General features: G+C 41.7%; 1 non-coding gene and 1 pseudogene across 1 annotated transcript; one reads left to right on the top strand and one right to left on the bottom strand.

The window, feature by feature from the left end:
* The first annotated feature begins 824 nt into the window (after positions 1–824).
* LOC142428237 (U1 spliceosomal RNA) lies at positions 825–1,012 on the top strand (annotated as a pseudogene).
* A 4,617-nt stretch (positions 1,013–5,629) lies between these two features.
* On the bottom strand, positions 5,630–5,745 carry LOC142428292 (U5 spliceosomal RNA). Its single transcript, XR_012780216.1, has one exon. It is a non-coding gene; the product is annotated as a U5 spliceosomal RNA (small nuclear RNA).
* Positions 5,746–6,808: the final 1,063 nt, after the last annotated feature.

Raw genomic sequence — 6,808 nt, 5'->3', positions numbered from 1 at the left:
CTGTGGGGAGATATGCAATTGATATCCAATTGTCTACAGATGGGCTTTGGGTCTCCACTCCAACCCCTCTTGTTTGCATCGATATAGTTGTTTGTTTTAATCTTTTGATACCTGATACCTGTTCTCATTGACATCTCGTGATCACACAGGGTAGTGTGCTTCTTCCATGTAGGCTTATTTGCTTCCCTGCTAGATGGCTGTTTGTTTGACTTTAAGCTTTTAAGACCCCAAATGTTGTATCTTTTGATAGCTGGGCACCATTCACTATCTCCACCACATTTGCTTATACACCCATTTTGTCTTCAGCAATCGTGTTGGGAAGGTGAGTATCAGAGTACCAGGTTATCAGAACAAAGTGTTCTTGTGTTAAGGGAGGCCTTGAGTAGAGACCCAAAGTCTGTCTGATATCTTAATATTTAACATATAAATACATGTACATTGGTCTCTATCCCTTTCATTAAACATTAATATATTTACATATATACATGCCTATAGTGATACTTCTGTAAATAGCTTTTGCCTCCAATTTCTTTCCTCTACTTCCTTTCACCTTCCTCCTATCCCACAATCATGCTCACCCACCATTTGACTCTTGGTAATTCCTCTCGGATACATTGCACTTGCCAGGCATTATACACCCTCCTGTTCCCTGATCTGTGAGTTTGTTGGCTCCCCATTCCCCCTCTCCACCACTTCCTCTGCCCTGTCCCCCAACACAGCTCCCACTGCTGGTTACATTGTTTTCTCTTTGGGATTGTTCATCCTGCTTATTTTATATAGAGACATAGGGCAAAAGAAAAGCAAAAATAAACAAAGCAAAACGAATACTTACCTGGCAGGGGAGATACCATGATCACGAAGGTGGTTTTCCCAGGGCGAGGTTTATTCATCCATTGCATTCCGGATGTGGTGACCTCTGCGATTTCCCCAAATGTGGGAAAATAGACTGCATCATTTGTGGTAGTGGGGGACTGCAGATCAGGTCTGATGAGGTGCCAAGCCCTGTCCCCCAAGTCAGAAGTCTATTTTCAGGATTCCTTGGGGACTTGGTTACTTTGCTGCCCTGTTGCACTTCCTTTGATTTCACCCCGCGGTGTCTGGGGCAAACTGGGCACACTTTCTGCACAGTGTCTCCAGTGCTGTCCCCAGTAGCACTAGGGTTCAGCGAAGGAATCCCATGTCTCCTGGTGGGGCCAGCCACACGGTCCTCTGTGTGGATTGGCTGCTCCAAGCAGGGATGTCGTCCCCAGGGTTTGGTGGGCCATGATGAGATTCTCACTCTCACTCTCACTCTTGCTTGCTCTCTCCCTCATAGTTTGGGTCTGGACCTCATCGTGTGGGTCTGGACAGATCAGCAAAGAGCAAGGTTCTTGAGAAGATTGATTGACACAATGGCTCCATCAGTGGGCTCAACCCTGGCAATAATTATGACGACGGCACGGGACCGGGCAGTGTTTGGTTCAATTGTACATTGGCTATGGGCTGGAAGCAATTCGATGACACCTAACAACACAGAGCAGATCATGAATCCTGTGTCCTAAGACATCACTGGGTGGGTTTAAACCACCAACCTTTCAGACATGTGTGTACACTTCATCATTTGCATCATGTAGAAACCTCAGTGGCCCTGAGTCTGATTATAAAATCTATCCTTGAGCTTTATCAAAACTCTGGTGCTGGGGGCACCTGTCCGGGTCTTTTTCCCTCCATAAGGCACAGGCGCTTTTACTGCAGGTGAGAATATTTCCTACTTTTACAATACCACTTTTGAATTTGGAAACACCAGGGAAGACTACAAAACCAGTAAATAAAAATGGAGAGATTATCTAGGAACACAGTGAGACAGAGCAGAATCCCCAAACTGAAACCATCTACAACTGGTCCTTGGCCTGATCCTGCGCTCTTCGGGTCCTGAGCGCCCCCTGGAGTCCAGTCTCTTCCCTGCAGAGGAGGTTTGTGTCTGGGCTCTCACTGACTTCCCACATTGTGTCACTTACATTAATGCATGATCATTTCCTCGACATTCATGCTCTTTCTAATCATCTGCAGAAAGAGAGTGTTCTTAGAGTTGTCTCTGGAGATGGTGAATTGACGCTTTGCTCAGTCTGTGTATAATGTAGTCCCACCAGAATAACTAATGTATACAACCCACTGCAGGCCCTTCACTGGAGCCTGATGGGATCAATGCATTTCACAACTATTGAAGGTGAATCCAGACGCTGCACAGGAGAGTCTCCGAGACACCCCACCACCACCACGACTTTCTCAGATCGCCCCCAGATGGTGCTCACACTGGACACCTACAAACACAGAAACACCACGATTAGAGGACACATACACAAACAAATGTACTCGATATTAAACACACACAGCAAGGGTCTACAATGATTACCATGTAAAATGGACAAAGATTGGTGCAAAAGTAGTTTTGTGTATTTGTATTATTAATAGTTATGATATGTATTGATTGAATTTTATATCCTGGATGGCTGTATTGGACTGAACAAAAAATGAAAGCACAACAGAACTGTGGGATTCAACCGAAGAGAACCTTGTGGGCTATTTGTAGCAACAACCAACCTGTATAGTGTCAAAATCAAACTGACGTTAATGACCTCATTTTGCATCTGATGGAATTAGAGAAAGATGAGTGTGCCACCGCCCAGGTTTACAGGGGAAGGGGTAGGGGTGCCAGGAAATAATTAATATAAGATCTCAAGTAAATGAAATAGAATGAACACCATCAGTAAGTCAATTAAACAAAAACTGACTCTTTGAGAAGATGACCTCGAGTGATAAATATCCAGTTTTCATGATCATGACAGAAGAAAGAGGATGCAATTCTACATGCTTTCTGAACAACCTCATGCCCACAGCTGTATATATCACAAAAATGGAGGGATTTCTTGGATGGCAAGAAAACCAATAATGTTCCTATGCAAGAAACAAACGATGGCGCCGGTCACCATCATCATGGGTATCTACATCTTAAGAGGGACGAGAGGCTTTTTGCTGGATCTAACTTGGCAACCTTTGCTTCTTTGGACTTAAGCCAATGGCCTGCCATCTGACCTGCCCATTTTGGACTCATTTTCCTGTCTAGTCACAAACCTGACCTGCCAACCTGCCATTCACCCTTCTCCGCAGCCTGTGGTGTTCCTGCCCATCCTGGGTTCGTTAGCCCCTGAAGTGTAACTTCATGTAATTTAGTGGCAGTGTAATTTAGAGTCAGAAAGGGGAACTATGATTTTGGTTTGTGATCATTAAGACTCCTTTAACCTGTGAACACATTTTTTAGAGTACTGACTGCATAGCAGAGTGGGTGAGTTTGATCATAAGCATTAGATAGATATTTTATTTATTTGTTTAAAAGATAATTTGACTGGGGGGCTCTTACAGCTCTTATAACATTCCATATATCAATTGCATCAAGCATATTTGTACATATGTTGCCATCATCATTTCCAAAACATTTTCTTCTTGAACTCTTGGTATTAGCTCTTCTTTTTCCCCTCCCTCTCCCACCATCCCATCCTCTTGAATTCTTGATCAATTATATATTGCTTTTATTATTTTATATCTTACACTGTCTCTTGTCTCCCTTCACCAACATTTCTGTTATGTATCTCCTTCGGGGGTTGGGGAGAGCTATACAGCCAACCTTGTGATGGGTTCCTCCTTTCTCTCCCTCCCTCCTCCCCAACCATTCCCCTCTCCTCATATTGCTACTCCCATTACTGTTCCTAAGGGGTTTATCTGTCCTGAATTCCCTGTGTCAAGAGCTCTTATCTGTACCAATGTGTGTTCTCCAGTTTAGCTAGATTTGTTAGGTAGAACTGGGGTCATAAAAATTAAAAAAAAAAAAAAAAAGAGGGACAAGAGAGGATTCATTGTGAGCTCTCACACCACAAAGGTTGGTGTGTGTAATGTAAAGCTTATAGAGTGAAAACTACTTACAAACTCATATATAACAATAAAGTACATGTCTCAGAGCTCTGTTTTCCCTTGAGAGTGCTTGTGCTTCTCTGAGTCTGAGGGAGAACTCTTGCCCATATTCTCTACTCATCTGCTTCTAAATATCAGAGGACATGAAAATGCAGCTCTCTGCCACTGATAAACCAGTCAGAGCCCCTGATGTGGGAGATCTCAGAGGACAGTCCCAGTCTCTGGGGTCTCTGGTGTTACCATTTCTGCCCAGAAGCTAGTCCACAAGACTCATAATGAATTTTACACCAAACGTGGCATTCATTCTGGCCATTTTACATGGTAATTGTTGTACACCCTGCTGCTGTGTGTATAATTGTGAGTGCATTTGTTTGTATGTGTGCCATCTAATCACGGTGCCTCTGTGTTTGCAGGTGTCCAATGTGAGGTGAAACTAGTGGAGTCCGGGGGTGACCCAAGAAAGCCTGGGGGGTGGTCTTCATGAAGTATTCAGTGATTTCTTCATGTAAGCGAGAATCGAGCAGGGCCATGTTTTAAGAACTAACTATTCTTGGATTGGGGCAAGAACTAAGTAGGAGCCCAAAATCCATATGCTAGCCCAGGGGTCCTCAAACGTTTTAAACAGAGGGCCAGTTCAAGGTCCCTCAGACCCGTTGGAAAGCTGGACTATAGTTTAAAAAACAAAAACAAAAACAACTATGAACAAATTCCTATGCACACTGCACATATCTTATTTTGAAGTAAAACAAATGGGTCAAAAACACCCGGTGGGCTGGATAAATGTCCTGGGCGGGCTGCATGTGGCCCACGGGCCGTAGTTTGAGGATGTCTGTCAGCTAGCCCATGGGTTTAATAACTCTGATTTACTTTTGCGGTCATGTTATGATAAAACCAAAACCCCAAACAAACAATAACAACAAAAACACACAAAGAGCAGAAAGAAACAAAAAAGCAAAGAAACAAAAGAGAAAATCATTGTCAATCTTCCTCTAGGGTATAAGGCAATTGCACTGATAAAATTCAGCAATTTATTCAATGACAGATGTTTTCCCCCAATCTATGGGCTCTCATTTTGCTCTCCTGATAAAATCATTTTTTACAATTAAAAAATAATTTTTGTTATTGTATTTGCAATACATAATTTTGTTGAATACTGCCAAAAATGTTACAAACTTTTAATCCTCATTGTATACATTAATGAAATGAATTTCAGAGCAGTTAAGTATCTTGCATGTGCTTACATAACTTATAAATAGCGTGTATGAGATTGAAAACTAATGCATTCTGATTCTAAAAATTATTCTCCTAACTTCCAAGTCTACATAACTAAGCTGTCAAGGCACTTCTGGCGAAGTTTCCTTATTTATTTATTTTTTATAAATTATTTTATTGTTCTTACAGCCCTTCTAACTGTAAGAACAGTTGATGTATGGAATGTCAGAAGAGTTCTTACAGCTCTTCTGACATTCCATACATCAATTGTATCAAGCATATTTGTGCATATGTTGCCATGGTTTCCAAAACATTTTTCTACTAAAGCTCTTCTTATAAAACCCTCTTTTTCCCCCTCTCTCCCTCTTTGATCAAATATATATATCTCCTTTGATCAATTATATATATATATCCTTTGATCAAGTATATATATATATGTATATGTATATATATACATACAATTTTTTTAGTAAGCCTTGCAAGTGCATGGCCTCAAAAAATTAGTTTATGACTCAGAATTGTTCCTCTCCATGGAAATCTTTAGTAAAAGGCAAAAGATTTATACGATCTGAAGAGAAACCAGAGTATGCTCAATTATATTTTGTTATTGTTAATTTGTATCTTACACTGTCCGTTGTCTCCCTTCACCCACATTTCTGTTATCATCCCCTTTGGAGGTGGGGCGGCTATATATCCAGCCATATGATAGGTCCCCCGTTTTTTACCCTTCCCCCTACCTGATCATCCACCTAGCCTCATTACATCACTACTCTCATTATTGTTCCTGAGGGGTTTATCTTTCCTGAAGTCCATGTGTCGAGCGCTCTTAGCTGTACCAATATGTATTCTCTGGTCTATCCAGATTTGTAAGGTAGAACTGGGTTACGGCCTTGCGGGTAGGGAGCGAGTATTCAAGAACTAGATGAATGATGTGTGATTTGTCGGTGCTATACTGCACCTGGGTTGAATCATCCCTTCCTTATACTACTTCTGAGGGTGTGGGTGGTATCCAATTATCTACAGATGGGATTTGGGTTCCACTCCAACCCCCCTCTCTCAAATCAATATAATTGTTTGTTTTGGATCTTTTGAGACCTGATGGCTGATCCCATCAACACCTCATGATCACACAGGCTGGTGTGTTTCTTCCATGTGGGCTCATTTGCTTCCCTGCTAGATGACTGCTTGTTTGACTTGAAGCCTTTAAGACTCCAGACGTTATATGTTTTGATAGCTGGGTACCATCCGCTCTCTTCACCACATTTGCTTATGCACCCATTTTGTCTTCAGCAATTGTGTCGGGAAGGTGAGTATCAAAGAGAGCCAGGTAATCAGAACAAAGTGTTCTTGGGTTAAGGGAGGCCGTGAGCGAGGCCCAAATTCCATCTGCTATCTTACACCTTTTCATATAAATATATGTTCATTGGCTTCTATCCCTTTCATTATAAATTAATATATTTACATATCTATAGACCCATAGCTATACCTCTATAAATAGCTTTTGACTCCTATTTCTTCCCTCTATTTCCTTTCACCTTCCTTCTATCCCACTATCATACTCACCTTCCATTTGGCTCTCAGTATTTCCTCTTGGATACATTGCTCTTCATAAAACCCTACTCGGGATTATACACCCTCCTCACCACCAATT

This window comes from Tenrec ecaudatus, chromosome 15 (genome assembly GCF_050624435.1).
Source record: "Tenrec ecaudatus isolate mTenEca1 chromosome 15, mTenEca1.hap1, whole genome shotgun sequence".
Taxonomy (NCBI): Eukaryota; Metazoa; Chordata; class Mammalia; order Afrosoricida; family Tenrecidae; genus Tenrec; species Tenrec ecaudatus.
The sequence above is the reverse complement of the archived record's forward strand: the minus strand, read 5'-3'. Positions and strand labels throughout refer to the sequence as shown.